The sequence below is a fragment of the Megascapheus bottae genome, chromosome 10, assembly GCF_031878675.1.
Source record: "Megascapheus bottae isolate mThoBot1 chromosome 10, mThoBot2.hap1, whole genome shotgun sequence".
Taxonomy (NCBI): Eukaryota; Metazoa; Chordata; class Mammalia; order Rodentia; family Geomyidae; genus Megascapheus; species Megascapheus bottae.
In genome coordinates, this window is record NC_143518.1 from 50,580,458 (window position 1) to 50,589,812 (window position 9,355).

At 43.7% G+C, this 9,355-nt stretch overlaps 1 pseudogene; it reads right to left on the reverse strand.

The window, feature by feature from the left end:
- Positions 1 to 231: 231 nt before the first annotated feature.
- On the reverse strand, positions 232 to 972 carry LOC150058422 (large ribosomal subunit protein uL30 pseudogene; annotated as a pseudogene).
- Positions 973 to 9,355: the final 8,383 nt, after the last annotated feature.

The following is a 9,355-nucleotide window of genomic DNA, read 5'->3' on the forward strand; positions in this document are numbered from 1 at the left end:
TTGGTGCTGCCCTCATTTTTCTTCTGATTATGAAAGAAATCTTTTTTTATGGCTCCCTAAACAATCATGAACTACAGCATTACGCACTGTGCTTAACAGACTAACCAGCTCTAGTGTCTGGCAGAAAACTATCTCTGCCAGCTCAAGACTCTTCCTTCCTGATTTGTTTTTTGTTTGCCAGCATCACTGTTTATTAACAGACCCAATCACAAAAACAGCGTGGCAGACACCTCAGTTCATCCTAATACACCTATTGATCTGATCTGCCCTGTTGCCAGCATCTCCACCTTCTACAAAGTGGGTGGTCTTCTTCTTCATGCCACCTCGTGGAGAAGATAACTTGAAGGGCCACAGGAAGTTATTTGCTTCCTTGAAGCGTTTTCCAACAGTATAGATCTCATGAATCAGATCCTCCATGCAGATGATGCCAAATTTACCAAGAGATCGGGCAATCAAAGCGTTGTCTGTTAAGGCAATTCACTTCTTATTGATTTTGCCATAACCATGCTTGTAAATGAGCTCATTGACCGACTTCAGGTTTGGGTACCCCCATGCAATATATGGTTCCACAATCCGAAGCATATTAATCGAAGCCTTATTGAGCTTCACAAAGGTGCCATTGAAGATCTGGCGAAGGCAAAGAAGCTGCAACACCTTACGGACTTTTGGACTCACACCACTGATACCTCTGATTCTGATGACAAAAGCCAATTTAGGCTCTGCAGGTACATAGAAGTTGCCCGCTTTTCTGGCCATTCTAGCCATTCAGATCTCAGTTCTGTACATTTGCCGGTATTCCTTGTGACAGTGCTTAGCTTTCTCATAGATGAGCTTCCTCCTTGCCTTTCGAAGTATCTTTTGGGCACATTTCTTTCTCAGACGCTTTATTTTCAGCTCAGCGAAATTCCTTCGCTTTTTCTTAAGGGTTTCTGGCACAGCAGGAACCTTTTTCTTCTCTTCGGCACCCTCCATGGTTCCAGTCAGAAAAGAGGCCTTCCTGATTTTTTAAATTTAATTTTTTTTTTTGGTATGCTATTACTAGGGCTTGAACTCAAGGACTTTGGCGCTGTCCCTTAGCTTTTTTGTTCAATGCTAGCACAGTACTAGTTGAGCTACACTTCTGGCTTTTTGGTGGTTAATTAGAGATCATAGTCTCTGGCTTTGAACTTCCATTCTCAGATTGTGCCCTCCTAAATAGTGAAGATTCCAGGCATGCAGCTCCAACACCCTGACTTTTTCTGCATTTTTTGCCAGCCCTGGGGACTGAACTCAGGGCCTGAGCACTGTCCTTGGGCTTCTTTTTCCTCAGGGCTAGAGCTCTACCACTTGAGCCACAGCACCACTTCTGGCTTTTCTATGTATGTGGTACCAAGGAATCAAACCTGTGTCTCCATGCATGTTAGGCAAACATTCTAACCACTAGGCAAAACTGCTTTTTTCTGCATTTTTGAGTTCGGTTGCAAATACGAGGGCCCAGGATAGTGAATAGAAGAAGAAGCCTCTGTCCTACAATGTATTTATTTATTTATTTATTTATATTTTTTTTCCTACAATGTATTTATTAGCAAGAATCTTTATTATATTGCATTTGCCTGGGCTTTTTTCTGCTTTTGGCTGTAAATTCCCTGATAACAGCTCAGACTACAAGAGCAGCTAAACCAGGTGGAGTTACCAGAATTCCTCCCCCACCCTGCCAGGAAACTCCCTCCCTTTCCTTTGTCTTCAGAGCAGTGCTCCAGAAGCCCACCTAGATGATAGGTCAGCTCAAACAGCAAAGGTGTCAGTGGTTGTCCCAGCCATCACTCAAGTATGTTAAGATTCCATGGGCCACCTGTGTATGGCCAAGCCCAACCACATGGCTGGTGGCCTATAAAGGTAGCCTGTGAGATTAGCCGGGGTCACTCTCTCACATCTTAGAGACGGCCCTGACTGGTCAGTATGATTCTCGATGCTAGGCATGGAATAAAACTGTTTAACTTCCACTTTTGTGTCAGATTCGTTCCTTTGATCACGGACCCTAATATTGGGGGACTGGACCCTAACACTTGGTACCATAGGCATAGAAAAAAAAAAAACAACAGAAGTAGTGCTGTGGCTCTAGTGGTAGAGCTCTAAGCCTTGAGAAAACCCAAGGACAGTGCTCATATCCTGAGCCAAAGCCCAGGACTGGCAAAAAAAAAAAAAAAAAAGAATGAAATGGGCATTTACTGAAGTGGGTTTAGACTTGGGGAGGACACCAAAGTTTGGCTGTGGATACTGAGATGATTAGTAGTTAGAGTTGTCTCAAATTGAGGCATTGACTAACGTATTGTACACCCCTGCTGGATCAAGCTTTCTGCCCCTAGTGAGGTAGCACTGGAAAAGTACACAGCTGTGAGCCAGGATGAGTCAACACTTCTAAGTTCTGAGGGGGATTCAGGATGGTCTATCACAGTGAGCCCTACAACCCACAAGGCAAATCTACTTGCTTCTTATGAGAGAGTTTAAATTAATGTCTGGGAGTAGGGGTCTGATTGGCCTTTTAGGAAACTTAAAGATTAGTGGGACGAACTAGTTACTCTTCCATCCATTACTGATATTTGCAGTTAATCAATGAGCCACAGCATCCACCTTCCAGAGGCCCTTATTCCTTGGCTCTTCCAAGTGGCTTCCCTGGAGATATGACCCAGACCTCCACCCCAAAAATATGTATAGCCAGAGCTTTCTGAGACTAAGGCTGCTCTATTTTTCTGCTTACCTTTACCATTAGGAGGAAAGATGTCTCCTTGGATTCCATGAATGCTGAACATTTTTTCTGCCAGCACATAGGAACAGCCTTATCACCTGCTGATAAGGTGATAACATCCTATCACCTTCTGCTAGTCAGGGTGAAGCCCCTGGGAAGAACTCACTCAGAAGGGGACAGCTTTCCGTATCTGCTAGTTTTTGGCATTAAGCTTATTGGAACTACCATACCTCCTCCTGGTGGAAGTATTCTGCTTTTTCAAACCAGGACTTTCAAAGCCATAGAGCCTCAAGTTGCTGGGAAAAGAAACCCAAATTTTTTCAGCAGGTAATAGGCAGGATGATAAGTGGTTCCCCTTGGTTCACAGGTCTGCTTACTGGGTATCAGTGCCTTATAGTAGTTGCTGATTTAGGATACCACCAGATGGGGAATCACATGTCAACTTTGCAGGAACCTTGTGATTTTTCATTCCTCATCAATACATGATGACTAAATCATTGTCTATTAGAAAGGCATTCTCTTGCCCCTATCCTTCAGGGTTGCCATGAAATCGGCAACCATGGGGGTACCAGTCCATTTGAAATGGAACGTTTCCACCAAGCGTGGCTTTCTATCCTCTTCCAACTTACCATAAGGATCTGTAACAAGGAAGAAACAGACAGACAGACAGGGGGAAGACAGTTGAAAGGGAAATGCTTCCATTTTAACCAGAAAGCAAGAAGGAAGCGTGCAGGTAAAAGCATTTGGAAACACAACATCAAAGCTAAACCTCTATGGAAAGCCAGAGAGACGCTGGAAGGTCAGAGTCCACAGGAGTATACAGAATACTTGAGATAGCTGTTGACAGAGAAATGTGAGCCAATCGGAGAAACTCAGTAGAACTTTCTTTGGTCCCATATGGATTTAGTGATCCTGAATTAGCTGGAAACCTAACGTGTTTGATAAAGATTTTCCCAGAGGTTGTTTGGGTACAGACAAGAAAGTACGTAGCTTGGTTCATGTGGAGTGAGGTTTAGCCATTAGGAAAGATGGAATGTCTCCTGTTTGCTTAGAGGCCTGTGACGATGAGAAAGAGCTAGTTGCTCAGCTTTTCTATAGAAGCAGAGCCAGAGGGCAAGGGGAAGAAGGCTAATGAGTTTCCCCGCTGTTCAGCTTCCAGCCTCCAGTCCCTAGGAGAGCTGGCCTGCCTTTTATTGCCTAGCAGATTGCCCATGCAGCTCAATCCTCCTGTTTGCTGTTCTGCAGGCTTGTCAGGAACAATCCTTTCCTGTCTTTAGAAAGGTCTTTTCATATACTCTGCTTCTTGATCCGCACTGTGCTAGGGAGTGCTTGGGAGGGACAGGGGATGGCCCCCTGTGGAAGGTCACTGTTTAAAGTCATGAGGACACAATAACTTCATTAATGCTTCCCACTCACTTAATACTCAACAGTAACACTGCCCATAAGCAATAGGACTTCTCTTCCCTCTGGCCCTGTGTGCTTCAGCTTGTCTGGCTCCAGGGACTCATCTAAATGAAAAGGCATTGTCTGACAAAGGTTGGGGGGGGGGGGGGGCACTTTCCATTTCTGGACCTGTGACTGCCTCTAGAGTTTACAAATGGAACAGGATGGTTTTTAAGCCTCCTTTCAATCTATATGACTGTGACTGGTTTGAAATGTCACCAGATTTTATTTTCTAATATGAGTAGCTAGAATTATAGGCATGAACCCTAGGCACTCAGGCCATGTAAAGCATTTAGCATAGTGCCTTATAGTTAGTGTTCTATAACGATCCCCTCTCCCTTCCCACCCAACCTTAAAGGAGGCTTTACTGTGAGAATAGAATAAGGAAAAGCTTAAGGGAAGGCTGGCCCTGGTTTCAGTGTAAGCTCACCTAGCTACATGTTTAAGGTCATGTCAAGACAAAGTCTTTGCTAAGCACAGGTGGCTCCCGCCTATAACCCTAGCTACTCAGAAGGCTGAAATCTGAGGATCATGATTCAAAGTCAGGGTAGGCAGGAAAGTTCTTTAGTTTCTCATCTCCAATTAGCCACCATCAAAATAAGCCACCAACCAACCCCTGGAAGTGGAGCTGTGGTTCAAGTGGTAGAGTACGATGAGACGAGTAAAAAGCTCAGAGACAGCATTCCTGAGTTCAAGCCCCAGTTGTTCTCCTGCTGTCCCAAGACTCAAAGGCACAAAAAGAGAGCAGAACATGGTCTTCCTAGTCCAAAGATGAGGTGATCGCCATTTCCCAGGAAATGATCCTTGCACAGGTGGAATTTGTTCAAGATGAGAAAAGACCTACATGCCAACCAAAGAATGTCAGGAATTAATGCAAGGAATACAACAGTAGCTACAAAAGGTACCTGGAGAAGATAACCTGGAGCTTGTTCTGGGTATACAAAGAGTTCTAGCTGCATTTAGTGTGGGATCCTGGCTCCCAACTGAGAATCATACAATATAACACGAATTATATAATCATACTGTCTACTCAAACTTTTTTTTTTTTTGCCAGTCTTGGGCTTAAGCTCAGGGCCTGAGCACTGTCCTTGGATTTTTCTCAAGGCTAGAGCTCTACCACTTGAGCCTCAGCACCACTTCTGGCTTTTTCTAAGTATGTGGTACCAAGGAATCGAACCCGGGTCTTCGTGCATGCTAGGCAAGCATTCTACCACTAGGCCAAACTCCCGGCCCTACTCAAACTTTAAATCCTTCTATTCCAGAGTCTCATGTCCACCCTAGACAAATCTGAAATGGAACTGGTCAGTGGTGGTTCAGGACCTTACATTGTCTTCCTCCAACTTAGTTCATGACACAAAGAGAAAATAAAGCCATACTAATCGGTTTTGATATTGTTACAGTATCTCACTTTATCTGATATATTGGATATATATATATATATATATATATATATATTTTTTTTTTTTTTTTTTCGCCAGTCTTGGGCTTAAGCTCAGGGCCAGACGTCTGTCCTTGGATTTTTCGCAAGGCTAGAACTCTACCACTTGAGCCTCAGCACCACTTCTGGCTTTTTCTAACTATGTGGTACCTAGGAATCGAACCCGGGTCTTCGTGCATGCTAGGCATGCACTCTACCACTAGGCCAAACTCCAGGCCATATTGGATATATTTGTATTTGGTCATTTGAAATTGGATAGGGAAGGAGGAAAAAAAGATGAGGGGTGGGGGAGGGGGAGGGAAATGGGGACCAAGACATGAGAAAGGGTATCAATGTATATGAAGTAATGCACCTTCTATCTGGCAAATCTAATGTAACCCTTCTATTAATTACAATAAAAATATATGAAAAAAATTTTGCTGTCAGTCTTTCTTCACCTTCCTTCCTTCCTTCTCCTCCCTCCCTCCTTTATTTTCTTCCTCCCTCCCTCGCTTCCTTCCTTCCTTCCTTCTATAAAAGGCAATGATTGAGGCCTGGAGTTTGGCCTAGTGGTAGAGTGCTTGCCTAGCATGCACAAAGACCTGGGTTTATTGTTACTGTATCTGACTTTGTTACCTAGTATATTGTATATATGTTTATTTGAAATAGGAAAGGGAAGGGGGGAAAAGAAGATGATTGGGAGGGGGTGGGGAAGGGAAATGGGGACAAAAACATGAGAAGGGGTATCAATGTGTGAGAACACACCTACTACCGGGCAAATGTAACCCCTCTATACATTACCCCAACCAAAAAAAAAAAAAAAAAAAAAAAAAGACCTGGGTTCAATTCTTAGTACCACAAGCTGGAAGCGGGGGATAATTGAATTGAGTGCTTGTGAGACCTTCCATGTCTGAATGGTTTGTCAGTCATGGGGCTTGAACTCTGGGCCTGAGCACTGTCCCTGAGCTCTTCAGCTTAAGGCTACTGCCCTACCCCTGAGCCACAGCACCATTTCCAGTTTTCTAGTGGTTAATTGGAGATAAGAGTCTCACAGTCTTTAGGCCTGGGCTGGCTTTGAACCATGATCCTCAGATCTCAGCTTCCTGAGTAGCTAGGATTACAGGCATGAGCCACCATGCTCAGCTTGCAAATCTGAACTTTTGAGATTATTTTGTGGTTCTGAGATAAAAGCACTTATGTGCTCAGTTAGCTCAACCTCAGGAAGAATGAGACTTACAAACTTTGTCCAAGTAGCATTATTCTCAAGCTAGCCTTATTTTATTAAGTTTTTGGTGCCCAGTATTGGGCACTTGGCTTTTTTGCTCAAGGCTAACAGTCATTTGTGCCACAACTCCACTTCCAGCTTTTTGGTGGTTAGTTGGAGATAAGAGACATAGGGACTTTTCTGCCCTGGCTGGCTTTGAACTGAGATCCTCACATTGAGCCTCCTGAGTGGTTAGGGCTACAGGTGTGGGCCACCAGTGTCTGGAAAGCTAGATAGTCATCCTTTACCACAGATTTGTGGAATCCTGGAGTCCATCTGTGGACTTCATAGTGCCTACAAAATTGTCGTCCCTCTCCATGCTTTTATAAGCAGTGTTCTGTGTTTGTCTCGTGTGTATGCCCTTAGATTTCAAATATTAGTATAAAATATAGATATCCCTAAATGATTAAGAAAGTTGAGAGCTTTTCATATACAAACACTTATGCTCTCAAAACTACTTGAGTGTACGTGTGTGTGTGCGTGTGCGTGTGTCCTGGGGCTTGAACTCAGAGTCTGGATGCTGTCTTTACCCCCTCAAGGCGAGTGCTTTACCACTTGAACCCCAAGTCCACTTCTGGCTTTTTTGGTGTTTAATTGGAGATGAGTTCCATGGCTTTGAGCTAGGATCCTTAGATCTCTGCCTCCTGAATATCTAGGGTAACAGGAGGGAGCCACTAGTACCTGACCACTATTGCATTTTATCGGATAAGTATTTATCTGATAAATATGTTAGTTCCAGTTGTGGTGAAGGAAGTCAGAACACAGGTATGAAATGGTCATTCTGTCTATGGAGGAATTCGGAATATTCTTTTCTTTTTCATCAGTCATAGGGCTTGAACTCTGGACCTGGGTGCTGTCCCTTAGCTCTCCGAAGAGACACAGATAAGTGGCTAAAAGTGTGATGGCATCCTGTCCAAAGAACACCTGCTTAGTGTATTCCAGCTCATATGACACAGACACCTTGAGTGAGGAGCAGTATATGAATTCTGCATGTCTTTGTCATGTCATAGTAATTACACACACCTTTGCAAAATGGGAAAAGAGAAAGGAGAAAGCAGGACTCTCTCCTATGAAACTTCCAGCAGAGGCATGCCCATTTAGGATGACCTGTTGGGCTGACTGCCTGAGTCTCCTTCAAGAAAGTGAAGGAGTTGGAATTCTATCTTCTTTCTCTCAGGCCTGCCTATTTGAGCACCTCAGGCAGTGCCTGCAGGGCTGGTCATCTGGACTGGAAGTGAGAGCTTGTCACCGTGGGTCAGGGACATGGAACTAGAGTGCTGCATCTCTGACGACAGCTCCCAAAATAAGGTGCCAAGCCCTACTTCTCACTTTCCCCTTGTGCCCTGTGAAGCTGTTGGCATTGCCTGTGGAACCATTACTCAGCAGCTTGATTATGCATTAGTAGATTGTGTACTGACTCAGGAAGCCCAGCTCCTTCCTGGTGCAGGTCCTGCAAAATACACTGAGTACTGCCGTAAGGGGTGCAGATAAGGCTGTGTGGGGACATGATTTCATCGCCAATTTCCATTTCCTGTTATCCTTGAGCTTTCTCAAGTCTATCACTCTACCACTTCAGCAACAGCACCACTTCTAGCTTTTTCTGTGTATGTGCTACCGAGGAATCGAACCTAAGTCTTCATGCATGCTAGGCAAACACTCTACACTAGGCCTAACTCCCGGACCAACCATGTTTTCTCTGCTTTTTTCTAGTAAACTCAGAGCTTTGTGCTATACCATTTAATCGAGAGGGCTAGAGCAGGCATCTGCCTGTGAGGCAGTACATGATGGGAGTTAAAACTGTGGGCTTTTGAGTCAGGCCTAAACCACAAGCTGCCACTTGCCAGCTGTGTCCTTAGGCAAGTTAACTTGTGCTTTAATTTCCTTATCTGTAAAAATTGGGGATAACCACACTCATTTAGGTATTGTGTAAATTACCTTTGATTGTATTCTTATGCATTTGGTCTTGCAGGCACACACACACACACACATAGAAACACACACACAAAGGCAGCATTCACATAACTTGTAGGCTGTAAAGTGTGTTCAATGTTTATCATGGGTCTCAACACTATTCCATTACTCCTTGTGGTGGGGTAGCTAAGGTAGATATCTGACATATGGTTTACGTCCACCAAAAATAATTTATCATACCAGAAGATTGGCTGGAACAGAAACAATTCCTAACCATCCAATCAACCACATTCTGTTTCCTTATCCTGCAGGCTTTCCACACCCAACTCCAGAGTGTCGTTTAATTATTTTGTTGTTGTCTTAAGAGATCATTATTTTAAGTTAGATTATTATAGGTATAACACTACAGAGATAACTTAATGTCTAATTAAGGAGCTACGAGTGTTTATCATAACCACCCTCAAATTACTAACGTTCATTTCAAACTTGTCTTCTAGTCAAAATATGTTTGTGAAGACAATTATGGACTCTTGAGTGTCATGCTTCCATATCCGGCTCATCACAAGGCTTTTCAGGACACAGCAATTGCAACCTG